We start from the raw sequence: 24,273 nt of genomic DNA, 5'->3' as shown, positions 1-24,273 counted from the left end.
AGGGGATGCCTTCCGGGGCATCCCCAAGCTTAGGCTTTTGGTTGTCCTTGAATTTTACCTTGGGGTGCCTTGGGCATCCCCAAGCTTGGGCTCTTTTCGCTCCTTATTCCATAGTCCATCAAATATTTACCCAAAACTTGAAAACTTCACAACACAAAACTTAACAGAAAACTCGTAAGCTCCGTTAGTATAAGAAAATAAATCACCACTTAGGTACTGTTGTTAAACCATTCTAAATTCATATTGGTGTAATATCTACTGTATTCCAACTTATCTATGGTTCATAACCTCCGATACTACTCATAGATTCATCAAAATAAGTAAACAACACATAGAAAACAGAATCTGTCAAAAACAGAACAGTCTGTAGCAATATGTATCAAACGTATACTTCTGGAACTCCAAAAATTCTGAAATAAATTGGTGGACCTGAGGAATTTGTCTATTATTCTTCTGAAAAAAGAATCAACCTAAAATCACTCTCCAGTAAAAAATGGCAGCTAATCTCGTGAGCGCTAAAGTTTCTGTTTTTTACAGCAAGATCGCAAAGACTTCACCCAAGTCTTCCCATAAAATCACATCTAAAAAGAAGCTAGATGAGTTATTTATTACTAAACAGTAGCAAAAAGCAAATAACAAAAATAAAATTGGGTTGCCTCCCAACAAGCTCTATCGTTTAACGCCCCTAGCTAGGCGTGATGATTTCCATGATGCTCATATAAAAGATAAGAATTGAAACATAAAGAGAGCATCATGAAGAATATGACTAGCACATTTAAGGCTAACCCACTTCCTATGCATAGGGATTTTGTGAGCAAACAACTTATGGGAACAATAATCAACTAGCATAGGAAGGCAAAACAAGCATAACTTTAAGATTTTCAACATATAGAGAGGAAACTTGATATTATTGCAATTCCTACAAGCATATGTTCCTCCCTCATAATAATTTTCAGTAGCATCATGAATGAATTCAACCATATAACCAGCACATAAAGCATTCTTTTCATGATCTACAAGCATAGAAAATTTACTACTCTCCACATAAGCAAATTTATCCTCATTCGGAATAGTGGGAGTATCATAAGAAACTCGAATACTATAATTTTTTTCCATATTAAAAGAGTAATGTTCAGAAAAAGGGTAATCCTAATCATGACAAGTTTTATAAATATAATCATAACTACTTTTTATAGCATACGTATCATCACAATAATTATCATAAGTAGCAACTTTGTTCTCATCATAATCTATTGAAACCTCTTCCAAGATAGTGGAATCATCACTAAATAAAGTCATGACCTCTCCAAATCCACTTTCATATTTATCACAATAAGATTCAACACCCTCCAAAATAGTGGGATCATTACTTCCTAAAGTTGACACTCTTCCAAACCCACTTTCATCAATATAATCATCATAAATAGGAGGCATGCTATCATCATAATAAATTTGCATATCAAAGCTTGGGAGGTTAAACATATCATCTTCATTAAACTTAGAATCCCCAAGCTTGGGACAAACATTAATTGCAGCAAATATATTCTCAAACATGTCATTCTCATCAAACATAGCATCCCCAAGCTTGGGCCTTTTCATATCATAAGCATAATCACTCTCATCATTAATAGCATGGATAGCACCAATAGTATAGCAATTATCATCATCACAATGAGTAATAGGAGCAACATCATTTGGGAAGGATACCTTTCTACCTTTGCTTCTCCGTCTTTTCCTTTTCTTCTTCACATCATGTGTGGGTTTAACCCTCTCTTTTGAGCTCCTTATTAATGAGATTGGTTGAATAGAAAGCTCCTCCTCGTTACCTGATTCATCATAAGAAATAATAGGAGGATATTGGGAAGTCTCTTCCCTTTCATTAGTATTCTCTTCATCTTCTATTTGTTTTCTTTTCTTTATGTAATTGTCAATATAAGGATTTTCAATGCAATTCACCGCACAATACATAAAAATTTATTCTAGATCAAAATCAAGAACTTTATCAAGGACAAATTCTGGTATATCCTTAGTTATACGTTTCATTTCTTCATAACCCAAAAGCAAACTAAGTTCATTATGATGTGCAAGGGAAATCAAGTCATCACAATTTTTGGACACGATATGATCATGAAACAATTTGCATTGGGGATTTAAATGATCACGTTCATTGCAAAGTTCACAAGGATGGCAAAGAAATTTTAAATTTTCAGCACAAGCATCTAGCCTCTCTTGCAACCATTTAGTTTCTGAATACTTATGCCTCTTGCAAAATCTATCTTCCCTATTTGGTGTGTACTTGCAAACTCTATGCACTCCACAAAAATTGACATGCTTATAAGAGACATTTTCATCATGACTAGTGCAATCATCATTAGTACTATGGATATTCAAAGAGTTCATACTAACAACATTGCAATCATGCTCATCATTCAAAGATTTAGTGCCAAACATTCTAATGCATTCTTCCTCTAGCAATTGAGCACAACTATTGGAATCCTTATTTTCATGAAAGATATTAAAAAGATGAAGCATATGAGGCACCCTCAATTCCATTTTTTGTAGTTTTCTTTTATAAACTAAACTAGTGATAAAACAAGAAACTAAAAGATTCGGTTGCAAGATATGAAGATATACCTTCAAGCACTCACCTCCCCGGCAACGGCGCCAGAAAAGAGCTTGATGTCTACTACGCAACCTTCTTCTTGTAGACGTTGTTGGGCCTCTAAGTGCAGAGGTTTGTAGGACAGTAGCAAATTTCCCTCAAGGGGATGACCTAAGGTTTATCAATCCGTGGGAGGCATAGGATGAAGATGGTCTCTCTCAAACAACCCTACAACCAAATAGCAAAGAGTCTCTTGTGTCCCCAACACACCCAATACAATGGTAAATTGTATAGGTGCACTAGCTCGGCGAAGAGATGGTGATACAAGTGCAATATGGATGGTAGATATAGGTTTTTTGTAATCTAAAAATATAAAAAAGCAAGGTAACTAATGATAAAAGTGAGCGTAAACGGTGTTGCAATGCTAGGAAACAAGGCCTAGGGTTCATACTTTCACTAGTGCAAGTTCTCTCAACAATAGTAACGTAATTGGATCATATAACTATCCCTCAACATGCAACAAAGAGTCACTCCAAAGTCACTAATAGCGGGGAACAAACGAAGAGATTATTGTAGGGTACGAAACCACCTCAAAGTTATTCTTTCTGATCGATCTATTCAAGAGCCTGTAGTAAAATAGCACGAAGCTATTCTTTTCGTTCGATCTATCCTAGAGTTCGTACTAGAATAACACCTTAAGACACAAATCAACCAAAACCCTAATGTCACCTCAAGTATCAGTGGGTATGATTATACGATATGCATCACACAATCTCAGATTCATCTATTCAAACCAACACAAAGTACTTCAAAGAGTGCCCCAAAGTTTCTACCGGAGAGTCAAGACGAAAACGTGTGCCAACCCCTATGCATAAGTTCACGAGGTCACGGAACCTGCAAGCTGATCACCAAAATATACATCAAGTAGATCACGTGAATATCCCATTGTCACCACAGATAAGCACATGCAAGACATACATCAAGTGTTCTCAAATCCTTAAAGACTCAATCCGATAAGATAACTTCAAAGAGAAAACTCAATCCATTACAAGAGAGTAGAGGGGTAGAAACATCATAAGATCCAACTATAATAGCAAAGCTCGCGATACATCAAGATCATACCACCTCAAGAACACGAGAGAGAGAGAGAGAGAGAGAGATCAAACACATAGCTACTGGTACATACCCTCAGCCCCGAGGGTGAACTACTCCCTCCTCGTCATGGAGAGCACCGGGATGATGAAGATGGTCACGGGTGAGGGATTCCCCCCTCCGGCAGGGTGCCGGAACGGGTCTAGATTGGTTTTCGGTGGCTACAGAGGCTTGCGGCGGCGGAACTCGCCATCTAGGTTTCTTTCTGGAAGTTTGGGATTATATAAGAGGTGTTGGAGTCGGGAACAAGTCAGGGGGGTCTCCGGGCTGTCCACGAGGTAGGGAGGCGCGCCCAGGGGGGTGGGCGCACCCCCCACCCTCGTGGGCAGCCCGGGACTCTTCTGGCCCATCTCTTTTGCTCCATGGCCTTCTTCTGGTCCAAAAATAAGTTCCGTGAAGTTTCAGGTCAATTGGACTCCGTTTGGTTTTCCTTTTTTGCGATACTCAAAAACAAGGAAAAACAGAAACTGGCACTGGGCTCTAGGTTAATAGGTTAGTCCCAAAAAATCATATAAAATAGCGTATAAATGCATATAAAACATCCTAGAAGGATAATATAATAGCATGGAACAATAAAAAAATTTAGATACGTTGGAGACGTATCATGGGGCAGTGCTTCCTGGAGCGCGTCCATGGTGTCGAAGGGGCCTGTGAGCGAGATCTACACCTCGCCCTCGCTCTCCTCCGACTCCTCAAGGTGCACCGCCTCCGCCTGGCTGCTGCTGCCCCACCCAGCTGAAGAGGAGCCGGTGCACGCCGCCGGCACCCCGCGGCCGAACAGGGCGCCGCTCTCCAGCGCGATAGGCATTGCTCTCCCCGCTCGCGCCCACGGCGAGCAGTGCCCCGCGGTATGGAGAGGAGACGATGGAGGCGGACGGAAGCCGGGGCCCCGTGTGCCGGCCGGTGTTGTGTGTTTCTTGTGCTGGCCTTTGTAGCAGGCGTCGGGGGAGAGTGGGGGTTTGGTCGCTCGGCTTTTGTGCGGATGACGCATGGGTCGGGTTTGTAAGTTGGAAGGCAGGTTTGGCTTGCACGCTGGACGCTGCTTTCCACGCCTGGTTGATCACGATCTGGTTGATCACGATCACGACCGTCTATATTTGATGAACATATTACTTCCTTCTCGTCACTGCAAATCTCTCCTCTTTATTTGCATAGTTTGCCAAAGAGGAGAGACTACGAAGAGAGAGGCGTTTTGGAGGCCGAACTCCATGAAGGCCTTTATTTTTGAAAAATAATCAAATTCAAACTTTTATGGTTCAAAAAATTCTGAAAAATATATGCGTGTATGGATGTAACCCACATGTGTGTAAAAATTCATGATGAAATACCTTGAGTTGTGACCTGTACATAAAAGACAAATTCATGGCCTGGTAGGATGAATAGTATCATGTGTTAAACAACCCCAGATTTGTTTTTTTTGCACAACCCTCATTTCAACGTATTTTGCCCCCTGAAATTTTTTACACACATGTGTGTTATGCCTTCATGTATATCTGTGTTTTTTTCAGAATTTTTAGAAAGGTGAAAATATGAAATTTGATGAAATTTGAATTTGGAGGCCAAGCTCCAAAAGGGATTTTTGGACAAAGAATCACTATTCATTAGAGTGTTGGTTCCTCCTCATACCGGTTCTTGCTATCTCATTCTCCATAAAAGCAAGTTATGTTGAATTGAAAGTCGGGTATTGCTTACTCCCTCTGTATCAGGATATAAGATGATTTTTGACACTAACAGAGGGAGTAGATGTTTAATGAAGGTGGTCAAACATGTACCCCACTAAAAGCCAAACATAGTAGACGTCGTGTCAGGTATGTGTCGTTATGCGCGTGTAAATCTACATGATGTGTGATGTTATCGAAAACAAACATTAACATGTTGTGATGCCATGAAGTTATGGTTGTAACACGAAGAACATGTTTGAGAGTCAATTGTGGCTTGGATATTAAGCAAGATGGTTGAACCTGCACTCCACTAAAAACCAAACCATGTAGACATCGTGTGAGTGTGTCTGCATCGTGTTGCACATGTCAATTGTCAATCTATGTGGTGTATATGATGTTTATGAAAACAAAAACTAATGTGTCGTGATGCCATGAAGTTATGATGGTAATATGTTTGAGAGTCAAGTATCGCTTATATATGGTTACGGGAGGTGGTTGAATTTGTACTCCTCTCCGCTAAAAACTGAACCGAGTAGAACTTTGTGAATGTGTTTATGTCTTGATGTGCATGTAAATTTACGTGTTGTATTTGATGTTTTCAAACAAACATCAACATATCATAATGACATGAAGTTATAACTACAATATGCAATAACATGTGTGAGAGAAAACTATTTCCTTAAACACTTAATGGAGGTGGTTAAACATGCAATCCGCTAGAACCCAAGCCAAGTTCATGTGAGTGCATCTGCGACATGATGGGTGTGTAAATCTACGTGTTTATGCGATGTTTCTAAAAACAAACATCGTATCATGATGCTAGGAACTTATTATGATTGTAACATGCAAGAACATGTTTGAGAGTCAAGTATCGCTTAGATAGTTGATTCTTTTGGTGTTTTTTTGGCTTCTAGAATAAGCTCTAGAAGACCAACCAAAATTATTTTTTAGAAGCCTACTGTCTTAACTAGTAGGCTTCTAAAAATAATTTTGGTTGGGCTTCCAGAATAAGAAGGGTAGGGGGCAACTTATTCCAGCTTATTCTTGAAGCCAACAAAAAACTGCCCTAAATACCAAACCAAGTAGAAGTTGTGTGATGCAAGTGTCGCGTTGCGCCATAAATCTACGTGTTGTGTTTGATGTTTCTAGAAAACTGAATATTAACAAGTTTATCGAAAAGGCTAAACTATCGTTGGTGACAGATGATGAGAGCAATGAATAACATGTGCTATGTGCTAACAAAATTTATCGTTTCTCTAGCACGTTGATGGCATGCTGATGTAGCTTGCAATAAAATGCTAGATGGGCTAGCATTGCTCTAACTTCTTCCTTTGAAAAGGAGGGTATACCCGAAGCCTATGTAGTTATATGCTCCTAATGTACCTAAATTAATTAAGTATAAATGTATCCGGATAATGAGTTGAAGTGCTTTACGGTACAATGCACCAACTATCTTGGTGCAAGCTAACCGGGATGCATAATATTCTTATGTCACATGGACAAAAACATATCAGTTTGGGAGTAACATGAAAGAACATATTTGAGAGTCAAGTATAACTTAGATAGTTAATGGAGGCTGTTGCCTAAGTACTACGCTAAAAACCAAACCGAGTAGACGTTGCATGATACACCATAAATCTATGCGTTGTATTTGATTTTATAGGAAATAAATATTAACATATTTATCAAAAAGGACAAACTGACATGGGAATTAAAGTGGTTCCCTCCAAGAAAAATGGTAATTTGTTGCTGACAAATGATGAGAGCAATGAATATCAGGTTGTGACGCCCCCGATTCAATCATACACTAATCATACACGCAAACGTGTACGATCAAGATCAGGGACTCGCGTGAAGATATCACAACACAACTCTAAAATAAAATAAGTCATACAAGCATCATAATACAAGCCAGGGGTCTCGAGGGCTCGAATACAAGTGCTCGATCATAGACGAGTCAGCGGAAGCAACAATATCTGAGTACAGACATAAGTTAAACAAGTTGCCATAAGATGGCTAGCACAAACTGGGATACAGATCGAAAGAGGCGCAGGCCTCCTGCCTGGGATCCTCCTAAACTACTCCTGGTCGTCGTCAGCGGCCTGCACGTACTAGTAGGCACCACCGGTGTAGTAGGAGTCGTCGTCGGCGGTGGCGTCTGGCTCCTGGGCTCCAGCATCTGATTTGCGACAACTGAGAGGAAAGGAAAGCAACCGTGAGTACTCATCCAAAGTACTCGCAAGCAAAGATCTACACTACATATGCATGGGTATCTGTGTAAAGGGGAAATATCGATGGACTGAACTGCAGAATGCCAGAATAAGAGGGGGGTAACTAGTCATGTCGAAGACTACGCTTCTGGCAGCCTCCATCTTGCAGCATGTAGAAGAAAGTAGATGGTAAGTTCACCAAGTAGCATCGCATAGCATAATCCTACCCGGCGATCCTCTCCTTGTCGCCCTGTGTGAGACTGATCACCGGGTTATATCTGCCACTTGGAAGGGTGTGTTTTATTAAGTATCCGGTTCTAGTTGTCATAAGGTCAAGGTACAACTCCGGGTCGTACTGTTACCGAGGATCACGGCTATTCGAATAGATAAACTTCCATGCAGGGTTGCACCACATTACCAAACACACTCGATCCCCTTTGGCCGGACACACTTTCTTGGGTCATGCCCGGCCTCGGAAGATCAACATGTCACGGCCCCACCTAGGCACAACAGAGAGGTCAGCACGCCGGTCTAAATCCTATGGGCGCAGGGGTCTGGGCCCATCACCCATTGCACACCTGCATGTTGCAAGGGCGGCCGGTGAGCAGACCTAGCAACCTCCATTACAAAGGAAGTTGCGTTACGCGGTCCAACCCAGCGCGCGCCGCTCAGTCGCTGACGTCAAGAAGGCTTCGGTTGATCACGACGTTGAGTGCCCATAACTGTTCCCGCGTGGTTGGTTAGTGCGTATAGACCAGTGGCCAGACTCAGATCAAATACCAAGATCTCGTTAAGCGTGTTAATTGAAGTATCCGCGGACGCTGACCAGGGCCAAGCCCACCTCTCTCCTAGGTGGTCTCAGCCTGCCCTGCCACTCCGCCACAAAGTAACAGTCGGGGGCCGTCCGGAACTCAGGCCCACCACTACCCGGATGGAGCCACCTGTCCTTTTAGCACCTGTTGGGGAACGTAGTAATTTCAAAAAAATTCCTACGCACACGCAAGATCATGGTGATGCATAGCAACGAGAGGGGAGAGTGTTGTCCACGTACCCTCGTAGACCGACAGCGGAAGCGTTATCACAACGCGGTTGATGTAGTCGTACGTCTTCACGATCCGACCGATCAAGTACCGAACGTACGACACCTCCGAGTTCTACACACGTTCAGCTCGATGATGTCCCTCGAACTCCGATCCAGCCGAGTGTTGAGGGAGAGTTTCGTCAGCACGACGGCGTGGTGACGATGATGATGTTCCAATTGTTATGGTGGAGGGGGGCACCGCACACGGCTAAGAGATCTCAAGGATCAATTGTTATGTCTCTGGGGTGCCCCCCTGCCCCCGTATATAAAGGAGCAAGGGGGAGGCAGCCGGCCTAGGGGAGAGGCGCGCCATAGGGGGGAGTCCTACTCCCACCGGGAGTAGGACTCCTCCTTTCCTTGTGGGAGTAGGAGAAGGGAAGGGGGAAGGAGAAAGAAGGAAGGGTGCGCCCCCCTTCCCTAGTCCAATTCGGACCAGACCATGGGGAGGGGTGCGGCCACCTTTTGAGGCCTTTCTCTCCTTTCCCGTATGGCCCATTAAGGCCCAATACGAATTCCCGTAACTCTCCGGTACTCCGAAAAATACCCGAATCACTCGGAACCTTTCCAAAGTCCGAATATAGTCGTCCAATATATCGATCGTTACGTCTCGACCATTTCGAGACTTCTCGTCATATCCCCGATCTCATCCGGGACCCCGAACTCCTTCGGTACATCAAAACTCAATAAAACTGTCATCGTAACGTTAAGCGTGCGGACCCTACGGGTTCAAGAACTATGTAGACATGACCGAGACCCGTCTCCGGTCAATAACCAATAGCGGGACCTGGATGCCCATATTGGCTCCCACATATTCTACGAAGATCTTTATCGGTCAGACCGCATAACAACATACGTTGTTCCCTTTGTCACCGGTATGTTACTTGCCCGAGATTTGATCGTCGGTATCTCGATACCTAGTTCAATCTCGTTACCGGCAAGTCTCTTCACTCGTTCCGTAACACATCATCCCGCAACTAATTCATTAGTCACAATGCTTGGAAGGCTTATAGTGATGTGCATTACCGAGTGGGCCCAGAGATACCTCTCCGACAATTGGAGTGACAAATCCTAATCTCGGAATACGCCAACCCAACAAGTACCTTTGGAGACACCTGTAGAGCACCTTTATAATCACCCATTTACGTTGTGACATTTGGTAGCACACAAAGTGTTCCTCCGGTAAACGGGAGTTGCATAATCTCATAGTCATAGGAACATGTATAAGTCATGAAGAAAGCAATAGCAACATACTAAACGATCGAGTGCTAAGCTAACGGAATGGGTCAAGTCAATCACGTCATTCTCCTAATGAGGTGATCCCGTTAATCAAATGACAACTCATGTCTATGGCTAGGAAACATAACCATCTTTGATTAACGAGCTAGTCAAGTAGAGGCATACCAGTGACACTCTGTTTGTCTATGTATTCACACATGTATCATGTTTCCAGTTAATACAATTCTAGCATGAATAATAAACATTTATCATGATATAAGGAAATAAATAATAACTTTATTATTGCCTCTAGGGCATATTTCCTTCAGTCTCCCACTTGCACTAGAGTCAATAATCTAGTTCACATCGCCATGTGATTTAACATCAATAGTTCACATCACCATGTGATTAACAGCCATAGTTCACATCGTCATGTGACCAACACCCAAAGGGTTTACTAGAGTCAATAATCTAGTTCACATCGCTATGTGATTAACACCCAAAGAGTACTAAGGTGTTATCATGTTTTGCTTGTGAGATAATTTTAGTCAACGGGCCTGTCACATTCAGATCCGTAAGTATTTTGCAAATTTCTATGTCTACAATGCTCTGCACGGAGCTACTCTAGCTAATTGCTTCCACTTTCAATATGTATCCAGATTGAGAGTTAGAGTCATCTGGATTAGTGTCAAAATTTGCATCGACGTAACCCTTTACGACGAACCTTTTTTCACTTCCATAATCGAGAAACATATCCTTATTCCACTAAGGATAATTTTGACCGCTGTCTAGTGATCTACTCCTAGATCACTATTGTACTCCCTTGCTAAAATCAGTGTAGGGTATACAATAGATCTGGTACACAGTATGGCATACTTTATAGAACCTATGGCCGAGGCATAGGGAATGATTTTCATTCTTTTTCTATATTCTGCCGTGGTCGGGCTTTGAGTCTTACTCAATTTCACACCTTGTAACACAGGCAAGAAACTCTTTCTTTGACTGTTCCATTTTGAACCACTTCAAAATCTTGTTAAGGTATGTACTCATTGAAAAAACTTATCAAGCGTCTTGATCTATCTCTATAGATCTTGATGCTTAATATGTAAGCAGCTTCACCGAGGTCTTTCTTTGAAAAACTCCTTTCAAACACTCATTTATGCTTTGCAGAATAATTCTACATTATTTCCGATCAACAATATGTCATTCACATATACTTATCAGAAATGTTGTAGTGCTCCCACTCACTTTCTTGTAAATATAGGCTTCACCGCAAGTCTGTATAACACTATATCCTTTGATCAACTTATCAAAGTGTATATTCCAACTCCGAGATGCTTGCACCAGTCCATAGATGGATCGCTGGAGCTAGCATATTTTGTTAGCACCTTTAGGATTGACAAAACCTTCTGGTTGCATCATATACAACTCTTCTTTAATAAATCCATTAAGGAATGCAGTTTTGTTTATCCATTTGCCAGATTTCATAAAATGCGGCAATTGCTAACATGATTCAGACAGACTTAAGCATAGATACGAGTGAGAAACTCTCATCTTAGTCAACACCTTAAACTTGTAGAAAACCTTTTGCGACAATTCTAGCTTTGTAGATAGTAACACTACTATCAGCGTCCGTCTTCCTCTTGAAGATCCATTTAATCTCAATGGCTCGCCGATCATTGGGCAAGTCAATCAAAGTCCATCCTTTGTTCTCATACATGGATCTCATCTCAGATTTCATGGCCTCAAGCCATTTTGCGGAATCTGGGCTCACCATCGCTTCTTCATAGTTCGTAGGTTCGTCATGGTCTAGTAACATAACCTCCAGAACAGGATTACCGTACCACTCTGGTGTGGATCTTACTCTGGTTTACCTACGAGGTTTGGTAGTAACTTGATCTGAAGTTTACATGATCATCATCATTAACTTCCTCACTAATTGGTGTAGGAGTCACCGGAACAAATTTCTGTGATGAACTACTTTCCAATAAGGGAGCAGGTACAGTTACCTTATCAAGTTCTACTTTCCTCCCACTCACTTCTTTCGAGAGAAACTCCTTCTCTAGAAAGGATCCATTCTTAGCAACAAATGTCTTGCCTTCGGATCTGTGATAGAAGGTGTACACAACTGTCGCCTTTGGGTATCCTATGAAGACACATTTCTCCGATTTGGGTTTGAGCTTATCCGGATGAAACCTTTTCACATAAGCATCGCAACCCCAAACTTTTAAGAAACGACAACTTTGGTTTCTTGCTAAACCACAGTTCATAAGGCGTCGTCTCAGCGGCTTTTGATGGTGCCCTATTTAACGTGAATGTAGCTGTCTCTAATGCATAACCCCAAAACGATAGTGGTAAATTGGTAAGAGACATCATAGATTGCACTATATCTAATAAAGTACGGTTATGACGTTCGGACACACCATTATGCTGTGGTGTTCCAGGTGGCGTGAGTAGTGAAACTATTTTACATTGTCTTAACTGAAGGCCAAACTCGTAACTCAAATATTTTACCTCTGCGATCATATCGTAGAAACTTTTATTTTCTTGTTACGATGATTCTCCACTTCACCCTGAAATTCTTTGAACTTTTCAAATGTTTCAGACTTGTGTTTCATCAAGTAGATATACCCATATCTGCTCAAATCACCTGTGAAGGTGAGAAAATAACGATATCCGCCACGAGCCTCAATATTCATTGGTCCACATACATCTGTATGTATGACTTCCAACAAATCTGTTGCTCTCTCCATAGTTCCGGAGAACGGTGTTTTAGTCATCTTGCCCATGAGGCACGGTTCGCAAGCACCAAGTGATTCATAATCAGTTGATTCCAAAATCCCATCAGTATGGAGTTTCTTCATGTGCTTTACACCAATATGACCTAAACGGCAGTGCCACAAATAAGTTGCACTATCATTATTAACTTTGCATCTTTTGGCTTCATTATTATGAATATGTGTATCACTACGATCGAGATCCAACAAACCATTTTCGTTGGTGTGTATGACCATAGAAGGTTTTTATTCATGTAAACAGAACAACAATTGTTCTCTAACTTAAATGAATAACCGTATTGCAATAAACATGATCAAATCATATTCATGCTTAACGCAAACACCAAATAACACTTATTCAGTTTCAACACTAATCCCGAAAGTATAGGGAGTGTGCGATGATGATCATATCAATCTTGGAACTACTTCCAACACACATCGTCACCTCGCCTTTTACTAGTCTCTGTTTATTCTGCAACTCCCGTTTTCGAGTTACTACTCTTTAGCAACTAAACCAGTATCAAATACTGTGGGGTTGCTATAAACACTAGTAAGTACACATCAATAACATGTATATCCAATATACCTTTGTTCACTTTGCCATCCTTCTTATCCACCAAATACTTGGGGTAGTTCCGCTTCCAGTGACCAGTCCCTTTGCAGTAGAAGCACTTAGTCTCAGGCTTAGGTACAAACTTGGGCTTCTTCACTTGAGTAGCAACTTGCTTGCCGTTCTTTTTGAAGTTCCCCTTCTTCCCTTTGCCCTTTTCTTGAAACTAGTGGTCTCGTCAACCATCAACACTTGAAGTGGTCTCGTCAACCATCAACACTTGATGTTTTTCTTGATTTCTACCTTCGTCGATTTCAGCATCACGAAGAGCTCGGGAATTACTTTCTTCATCCCTTGCATACTATAGTTCATCACGAAGTTCTACTAACTTGGTGATGGTGACTAGAGAATTCTGTCAATCACTATTTTATCTGGAAGATAAACTCCCACTTGATTCAAGCGATTGTAGTACCCAGACAATCTGAGCACATGCTGACTAGTTGAGCGATTCTCCTCCATCTTTTAGCTATAGAACTTGTTGGAGACTTCATATCTCTCAACTCGGGTATTTGCTTGAAATATTAACTTCAACTCCTGGAACATCTCATATGGTCCATGACGTTCAAAACGTCTTTGAAGTCCCGATTCTAAGCCATTAAGCATGGTGCACTAAACTATCAAGTAGTCATCATATTGAGCTAGCCAAACGTTCATAACGTCTGCATCTGCTCCTGCAATAGGTCTGTCACCTAGCGGTGCATCAAGGACATAATTCTTCTGTGCAGCAATGAGGATAATCCTCAGATCACGGATCCAATCCGCATCTTTGCTACTAACATCTTTCAACATAATTTTTCTCTAGGAACATATCAAAAATAAACACAGGGAAGCAACAACGCGAGCTATTGATCTACAACATAATTTGCAAAATACTACCAGGACTAAGTTCATGATAAATTTAAGTTCAATTAATCATATTACTTAAGAACTCCCACTTAGATAGACATCCCTCTAATCCTCTAAGTGATCACGTGATCCATATCAACTAAACCATGTCCGATCATCACGTGAGATGGAGTAGTTTCAATGGTGAACATCACTATGTTGATCATATCTACTATATGATTCACGCTCGACCTTTCGGTCTCTGTGTTCCGAGGCCATATCTGTTATATGCTAGGCTCGTCAGGTTTAACCTGAGTATTCCGCGTGTGCAACTGTTTTGCACCCGTTGTATTTGAACGTAGAGCCTATCACACCCGATCATCACGTGGTGTCTCAGCACGAAGAACTTTCGCAACGGTGCATACTCAGGGAGAACACTTATACTTTGATAATTTAGTGAAGGATCATCTTATAATGCTACCGTCAAACAAAGCAAGATAAGATGCATAAAGGATTAACATCACATGCAAGCAATATAAGTGATATGATATGGCCATCATCATCTTGTGCTTGTGATCTCCATCTCCGAAGCACCGTCATGATCACCATCGTCACCGGCGCGACACCTTGATCTCCATCGTAGCATCGTTGTCGTCTCGCCAACTTATTGCTTTTACGACTATCGCTACCGCTTAGTGATAAAGTAAAACTATTACATGGCGATTGCATCTCATACAATAAAGCGACAACCATATGGCTCCTGCCAGTTGCCGATAACTCGGTTACAAAACATGATCATCTCATACAACACATTATATCACATCATGTCTTGACCATATCACATCACAACATGCCCTGCAAAACCAAGTTAGACGTCCTCTACTTTGTTGTTGCATATTTTACGTGGCTGCTACGGGCTTAGCAAGAACCGTTCTTACCTACGCATCAAAACCACAACGATAGTTTGTCAAGTTGGTGCTGTTTTAACCTTCGCAAGGACCGGGCGTAGCCACACTCGGTTCAACTAAAGTGAGAGAGACAGACACCCGCCGGTCACCTTTAAGCAACGAGTGCTCGCAACGGTGAAACCAGTCTCGCGTAAGCGTACGCGTAATGTCGGTCCGGGCCGCTTCATCTCACAATACCGCTGAACCAAAGTATGACATGCTGGTAAGCAGTATGACTTATATCGCCCACAACTCACTTGTGTTCTACTCGTGCATAGCATCAACGCATAAAACCAGGCTCGAATGCCACTGTTGGGGAACGTAGTAATTTCAAAAAATTTCCTACGCACACGCAAGATCATGGTGATGCATAGCAACGAGAGGGGAGAGTGTTGTCCGCGTACCCTCGTAGACCGACAGCGGAAGCGTTATCACAACGCGGTTGATGTAGTCGTACGTCTTCACGATCCGACCGATCAAGTACCGAACGTACGGCACCTCCGAGTTCTACACACGTTCAGCTCGATGACGTCCCTCGAACTCCGATCCAGCCGAGTGTTGAGGGAGAGTTTCGTCAGCACGACGGCGTGGTGACGATGATGATGTTCCACCGACGCAGGGCTTCGCCTAAGCTCCGCAACGGTATTATCAAGGTGTAATATGGTGGAGGGGGGCACCGCACACGGCTAAGAGATCTCAAGGATCAATTGTTATGTCTCTGGGGTGCCCCCCTGCCCCCGTATATAAAGGAGCAAGGGGGAGGCAGCCGGCCAAGGGGAGAGGCGCGCCATAGGGGGGAGTCCTACTCCCACCGGGAGTAGGACTCCTCCTTTCCTTGTGGGAGTAGGAGAAGGGAAGGGGGAAGGAGAAAGAAGGAAGGGTGCGCCCCCCTTCCCTAGTCCAATTCGGACCAGACCATGGGGAGGGGTGCGGCCACCTTTTGAGGCCTTTCTCTCCTTTCCCGTATGGCCCATTAAGGCCCAATACGAATTCCCGTAACTCTCCGGTACTCCGAAAAATACCCGAATCACTCGGAACCTTTCCGAAGTCCGAATATAGTCGTCCTATATATCGATCTTTACGTCTCGACCATTTTGAGACTCCTCGTCATATCCCCGATCTCATCCGGGACTCCGAACTCCTTCGGTACATCAAAACTCAATAAAACTGTCATCGTAACATTAAGCGTGCGTACCCTACGGGTTCGAGAACTATGTAGACATGACCGAGACATGTCTCCGGTCAATAACCAATAGCGGGACCTGGATGCCCATATTGGCTCCCACATATTCTACGAAGATCTTTATCGGTCAGACCGCATAACAACATACGGTTTTCCCTTTGTCACCGGCATGTTACTTGCCCGAGATTTGATCGTCGGTATCTCGATACCTAGTTCAATCTCGTTACCGGCAAGTCTCTTTACTCGTTCCGTAACACATAATCCCGCAACTAATTCATTAGTCACAATGCTTGCAAGGCTTATAGTGATGTGCATTACCGAGTGGGCCCAGAGATACCTCTCCGACAATTGGAGTGACAAATCCTAATCTCGAAATACGCCAACCCAACAAGTACCTTTGGAGACACCTATAGAGCACCTTTATAATCACCCATTTACGTTGTGACGTTTGGTAGCACACAAAGTGTTCCTCCGGTAAACGGGAGTTGCATAATCTCATAGTCATAGGAACATGTATAAGTCATGAAGAAAGCAATAGCAACATACTAAACGATCGAGTGCTAAGCTAACGGAATGGGTCAAGTCAATCAAGTCATTCTCCTAATGAGGTGATCCCGTTAATCAAATGACAACTCATGTCTATGGCTAGGAAACATAACCATCTTTGATTAACGAGCTAGTCAAGTAGAGGCATACTAGTGACACTCTGTTTGTCTATGTATTCACACATGTATCATGTTTCCGGTTAATACAATTTTAGCATGAATAATAAACATTTATCATGATATAAGGAAATAAATAATAACTTTATTATTGCCTCTAGGGCATATTTCCTTCAGCCCCCACATCGGAATCACATGCGGGTACTCTACGAGCCGACCCGACCTTAGTCACCACATGTATCATATAGTATGTATGTAAGTATATACCCGTGATCATCTCCCGAGTGATCACGACCCAGTAGTTTAGCATGGCAGACGGACAAGAAGGTAGGGCCATTGATGGAATACTAGCATCCTATACTAAGCATTTAGGATTGCAAGTAAGGGTAACAACTGTAGCAACAATGACAGGGTATGCGGCATAATAGGATTAACCGAAAGCAGTAACATGCTACACTACTCTAATGCAAGCAGTAGAGAGAAGGAATAGGCGATATCTGGTGATCACGGGGGGGGGGGGTGGCTTGCATGGTTGCTCTACAGACAGAAACAGACCCTCGAAGGTGAAGTAGTCGATCACTGGTTCAACCGCGGTCTCGGGGTCTACCGGAAAAAAGTAACGAAAGGGAACCAATAAATAACAGAGCAATCAAAGCATCACAAAGCATAACATGGCAATATGCAGTGCTAGGGGTGACCTAACGCAGTACTAGGTGCTACTAGCGAAGGGGGGAAACATCCGGGAAAGTATCCCCGGTGTTTCGCGTTTTCGGACAGATGAACCGGGGGAGGGGGGGAGTTGCGTGTTTGCTATGCTCGGTATGTGTGGCGGATGAACGGGCTGCGTATCCGGATTCGTCTCGACGTTCTGAGCAACTTTCATGTACAAAGTTTCTTCATCCGAACTACGGTTTATTTTTTATGATTTTCTAAAGTTTTAAAGTTTTTCTAAAATTCCTGGAATTATTATTAAATCGAATTAAAAACAGAATATACATTTTATACTCAGCAGGGGCTAGCCATAGTCAATGACATGTGGGGTCAGGAGGGTCTGGTTGACTGTTGACCAGGTCAAGGTTGACTGGGTCAAAGTGGGTCCTGTCTGTCATTCTAACACGTGTCAACAAAAACATCTAATTAACTAATCTAATCAAGGAGGGTTCCACTTGCCATAGACTACAAGCTACTGTAGCGCCAAGGTTGGCCTGGGGCGTGGCCAGATCCTAGCTACGGCACTGCCGGCGCGCACGCACGCGCGGGCGTAGGCAGAAGATGGCCACGGCCAAGCGCAGCCAGGGGCGGTGCAGGTCGTGGGTAGTGCGCCGGCTGGTCGAGGTGGGAGCGGGCGAGGCGCGGCTGCAGCGGCAGCAGGCAGCAGCGTGCGCAGGCACGGAAGCAGGAAGCAGCAGGCGCGGCAGTCGGCGATCCGGGCGCAGCCAGCGCAAGCGGGGCGCGCGGCCCGGAGCGGACGTGGGCGCGAGGGCGACGGGAAGGGCACGGCCGGAACACGACGGCAGCCGGTTTGTTCTGGGCCTAACTACCGAACGACAAAAGCAACGACGACGGGAAACAAAGCTTCGGCTATGAAGGAAGCCAGTGCTCAGGGACCTGCGCGAGGCAATAGCGAGCGGGGAAAGGAGTAGAGGCTCACAGCGGGGTCGACGAGCAGGTTAGTGGGCTTGAGGGAGGCTCGGTGGAGGCGAATCGAACGGCGATGACCGGCGGCATCCGAGGAAGAAGACGACGTAAACAACGGCGTTGGTGGTCCTCGTCGTCGATCCGGTCTTGTAGGTGAAGCAGCGAAGGACGGTGGAGATGCTGGACGCGAGCTCAGGGCGCGGCGGTGACGGGGAGCGCGCAGGCGAGGTCGTTCGGGTCCAACCAGATCGAAGGCACGGAGCGAGGCGAGGGGGCGAAGGCTAGGGTTTCCGTCCAGGGCATCTGTGGCCTCCTTATCCACCGCGGAGAGACGGCAGATGGCCGACGCGTGGAGATCCTGGCCACGGACGCGGCACGAGCGTCCACGGCGCTTCTTTGAACAGGGGAGGAAGACAATGGGGAGTTGGACTGGGCCGGCCTGGTCGGCTGAGCCGACTGGGCCAAGAGGCCCAGTGGGGGGGAAGGGGGGCCTTTTTTTAATAGTTTTTTTCTTTTCTGTTTTATCCCATTTCTTTTTAATTTAATTTAATTTTGTAAATTATATAATTAGCATCTAAATTATTCCTACTAAATATACCACTGCCACCAAAAGTTTGGTACCCAATTAATTTAGTTAGAACATTTTTACTATTTTAAAAGCATTTAAATAATAGTTTAATCCACTGTTTTATTCATTTTAGAGTATTTAAACATTTTGTAAAAGTGTGGTTTCTCCACCATGATTAGTTATGTATTATTTTTCACCTTTAGCGCATTTTAGTTTTGACATTTAAAAACTTTTATTGTTTGACTTTATTTCAAATTTGAATTTTGAATCGATTTCGAACTAACGCGAGATTAGCAACAATAATCAAGGTGATGTGGCATCATTAGCAGAGGTTCACTGAGCTTAAGTATCCGGGCGTCACACAGGTGCTCCGTGCTAACAATTTTTATCACTTCTCTAGCACATTGATCACATGTTGGTGTTGGTTATAATAAGATGCTAGGTTATCTAGCACTGCTCCAACTCTTCTCCAAGATGAAAAATGGCCCAATCATGCGTGAATCATTGCCATCAATTAGTCCTTGGTATATACCTAAGACACACATGAATGTACCCGGGTAATGAGTTGGTTGCCGTTTATAATGTGCACCAACTATCTTGGTGCAAGGATGCACGATACTCTCAACTCTATGTATTGCGTGCGGGAGCTCCTCACAACTACACACTCGCGCTCCCATGCAACTACACACTCGCGCGTACACAGAATGGAGGACCTCCAACTATAGCACATACGTCTTGGCTGCTACACACAGATTATCGCGAGAGAGAGAGAGAGAGAGAGAGAGAGAGAGAGAGAGAGAGAAACTCGTATTGCTCGATCAAGACCTCATACACTACCGCACACTATCGCAACGACTTGCGCATATGCAGGATTCTCGACAACTATCACAGACCACACATACAGGTGCAGGGTAGTGAGAGACTCACATCGATCGATTGAACGGGTTCTCTGTAATGTGAAAGCAGTCTCGTGCACAACGAGGGCCTTTACAATCGCTCGAGCATCGATCGATCGAGCCCCTGCAAACTCATAAATTCAGAAGTACTCTAAGCAACTTCATTTCTCCTTGCTCCTGAATTTATGCAACCTCGGCAGCCAGAAAACATATCCTTAGAAGAGTACTATGGAGATTTCACTCGCACCACTGGTCAGCTAGGTTCCATGGTTCCAAAGGTTAATTCTGGTTGTGATTCATGTGCAGCGAAGGAAAAATATGATGACCAGACTCTCATGTTTAAGTTTGTGAACCAAGCAAGAATTTTGAAAACATTCACACTCAATTGTTTGGTCGTACGACTCCTCCCACCTTGATGGAGGCCCTTTCTAGCTTGATCATTGAGGAGACTCATCTTCGTTCTCTTGGGGCTACTTCTGTGCAAACTCTACAGACCATTATTCTAGCATTTCCTCAGCGGACATGCACCTCCAAGGCTACACCTTCAAGTGATGTCTCCTCGTACCGCAAGAAGGCAGGATACAACATAGATGGTTATTTCCAGCTTCATCAAGAGCAGTTAGTTGCATTCTGTGTTAGACGGGTCCTTGATCAGCAAGGCCATGCACCCCAGGCTTCTTCTCGATACATGGGATCCTCTGCTATTGTTGCCACCGAGCCACAAGCAAGGAGTGCTTCTGCATCTGCTCTTTCTCAGTCTGCTGGTGCTGCAATCCAGCTTTGGGTTCTAGACGCTAGAGCTTCTTTCCATGTGATATGACCTCTAATCGCTTTCAGCTTGTCTCTTGCCAACCAGTGTAGGATGGTGCATCTATTTACACCTTGTTATGTTATCATTAGGGTTCTCTTCCCACATCCAAATTTTATGTTCCTGCCATCTCTGTTTCCACAGTTGTCCATGAGTCTTAAGTTGTTGGTCCTTGTGCTTGTTATTTTCTGCCCATGCGACATGCTATTATCTGCCATTATACTTGGCTAGGGTTCTCCACTTGTATTCCAGTTGTGGGGGCATGCTATTGGTATTGGTATTAAATAGACAGATGGCACGACCTAGTGGCTAGAATCGCTCATTGCCGGTCACATATGCTTTCTTGCGACCCCAAGGACATACGAGGCCTCTCACACCGGCACATATCCTAACATTGCGAAAAAAATCACAAATCCAATGAAATAAGTAAAGAAATAGTCGACACTTTATATATGGCCAATTGGGATGGCGACTAAGATAACAATCACGAATATGCCATTTGAAAAGGTGACATTCTGAATAGAAGTTTTTTATGCTTGTGACAGTTTCAAAAGGCTACCTAGCACTTTGAGGTTTTTTATCTTATCGCCATTTGAGTTGGATACATTTGGGATCCAAAGGACATATGGGGATCTAGATGGCACCTCCTTTGAGATCCTTTGATGCCCTCTAGCGCTGACACTAATCGTGACATGGCAACAAAGTCCAGCTCCAATGAAATAAGTTAAAAAATTGGCGACGCTATAAAAGTTATCAATTGGGATGGCGACTAAGGTATGTGATGGCACAGAGGAAACGCTCAGTAGCAAGCCCATACATCAAGACCAAATGGCCAAATATTGCAGACAGGGTGAAGATGAGGGGCAATGTGCTTGAAAATGTGCTTCTTGCATGTCAACCCATATTGTTTGTTTCATGGGAAGAGGCTGGAGAGGCCCGTCGAAGCACGAGCGTCCAATCTCTCATAAGTGCACGGTGTGCAGGTCTCACTAATAGCTAGGTATTCAAATTCACTCTTGAACAGTGAGTAGCAATTACGCTGTGTCCCTTCCAGTGTGCAGTTACGCACACTGTGCCCCTTCCAGCATGGCTAAAGGGCATGAAAACATAAGGAAATGTAGAAAAGAAAGATAAAAGTACCAAATCAATAGGTGGATGCAATGACAGTCATAACGTACCTAACACGACACTAAATCGAGCCAACAGTGGGCCCATTCACCTTGTCTATGCTATACAACTCACTGCCATATATGGGCTGCCTTGTACCGATGGCCTGCCAATAGTGAAGTGTTCATACGACCATACCTACATGAGAAGAGAGCACCTACAAATCATCGAGGATTTTCCTGTCATATTGTAGGCCTTGTCCAGTTCATGGTACGTTGAGCAAAGCACCGCAGAGTCAAACCTGAGCTGAGGCATCTTGTCCAAGGTGTCATCGTGGGAGCTGACAAACATCACCCATCCGAATAAAAACATGATGAACACTTCCATTAAGGTTCACGATGCGCACCTGCCACAAAAATAACATAACATACATTCCAGAAAAATAAAATTTACATAGATAAAGCTGGGCAAGAAAAATCTACCAGGATTTGGAAAATATCGTAATATCTTAAACTGACAAAGCCACTTCAACATGGGTCCATGGATGCTTTTCTTTGGATCCTTATTTGGGTATGTGGACAGTACGACCATCCTAAAACGGTCAACAAGGTCTGCGTGCCAGTCATTAGATCTGGCATGTGACGGCTTCCGCTGCTATAGGTAAGCCACTGAGCATGGAGACATTTTCCAAAGTGATCATCATCTCCCCGCATGGCGGGTGAAACATGTATTTATCGAGACACCAGCGGTCGGCAAGAGCAGCCGGGATCGATAAGTCGTAATTGACATGCTACTGCCGAGCAGCCACGAAAACCTGATTGAAAACCTGATTGATGAAAAGTCTCTTGTAAAAAGGATGGTTGCCAAAAACTAGTGAAGAGCAAGGAGGGACTTCAGGCGTACATGTTTGTCCATCGACGATCCAACATCCATGCTTCCTTACTAGCGCGGATCCTAAATGTCTCTAAATTCTCACGCATGCAGCGGTGGCGCCTGTCAATGTCACGATCTAGTAGATTTTATGGGTATAGCCCTTATGCACTATCATTCTTTTTTTGAGCAACCATTGTCATTCTTAAGAACAAGAAGAATCTAAATGGTAAAGTAACAAGATTATCAACTATAATATACAAACTATATTTAATTGGAGAGTTCTATCAACCACAATATAGTGCATAGGGCTTTGGTGTAAGTACATATTATTTGGATGAACTACAACACATATGAATAGTACATTTTTTGAGCAACCATTGTCATTCTTAAGAACAAGAAGAATCTAAATGGTAAAGTAACAAGATTATCAACTATAATACACACACTATATTTAATTGTAGAGTTATATCAACCAAAATATAGTACATAGGGTTTTGATGTAAGTACGCATTATTTGGATGAACTACAACACATATGAATAATACAAAATTATGTTCGATTAGTCCTATTTTGGAACCATAACAAGAAAATGACAACTTTTGTTGTAGAAACCACTAGCGGCATAGTTAGCGGTGTCTAATTTAGAGACAATGTACCCTCTTGCTCAAAAAGAATTACAGGTAAAAGTAATTTTGATTACATAATAAACGTATCATTCTCCACATCCCCTTCTATTGTAGCAGGTATCTGAATTCAACAAACTGAAGATTGGCAACTAGACAAGATTTGCTAAACTACAACAAACTCATGTTCCCCTTTGTGCTGCATGTAATGAATTAAATCGATAAGAAGCAGCTGAGAGTCGGTACAGGTAATGCATGGCCAACGGGCGATAGCTGGTGCAATAAAAATGAGTAACACATCAGGGTGGGGTTGGAATCTCTCTATCATCGTCCGGGTGCCCAGTCAACTCATCTGCAGCAGGCGGTAGGGTGGTCCTACTTCTTTTGGAGTTTGAAGTCATCGTCCATGGTGGCTCTAGGTTAGGGGTTTGGAAAGAGAATTGATTGCTTCCAACTGTGGATATTGGAAGAGGATTTGTATAGAGAATTGGTTGACCGGAACCTGGGAAGAAGTACTGGATGGAGAAAAGGTGGCATATGCTACTTGATGGGGGTTGATTGATTGCTACTAGTTGTTAGTTGAGTGGATGGAGAACATGAGGCGTGTAAAAGTAATGGAGAAAAACCAAATTTCGCCTCTTTGTTTGACCATACGGTTGGAAAGTCACCTGTTCAAAAGGCAGGTAATAAATTGCCACCTAAATCGTTGCGATGCATCAGCGAGCCTTCCCATCTCTCTTTGAGTACATGCATGTGCACTAATATATCCACTACTCTTGTTGATTGATTGCTCCCAACAGTGGCTATATAGATGCACATGTACGTACCTCAAAGA

At 43.3% G+C, this 24,273-nt stretch overlaps 1 pseudogene; it reads right to left on the bottom strand.

Moving 5' to 3' along the window:
• LOC109779214 (uncharacterized) overlaps positions 1-4,562 on the bottom strand; it is a 39,152-nt pseudogene extending 34,590 nt beyond the window's left edge.
• Positions 4,563-24,273: the final 19,711 nt, after the last annotated feature.

The sequence above is a fragment of the Aegilops tauschii genome, chromosome 7 (genome assembly GCF_002575655.3).
Source record: "Aegilops tauschii subsp. strangulata cultivar AL8/78 chromosome 7, Aet v6.0, whole genome shotgun sequence".
NCBI lineage: Eukaryota > Viridiplantae > Streptophyta > Magnoliopsida > Poales > Poaceae > Aegilops > Aegilops tauschii.
Note: the sequence above shows the minus strand (reverse complement) of the source record. Positions and strands in the feature narration are given on the sequence as shown.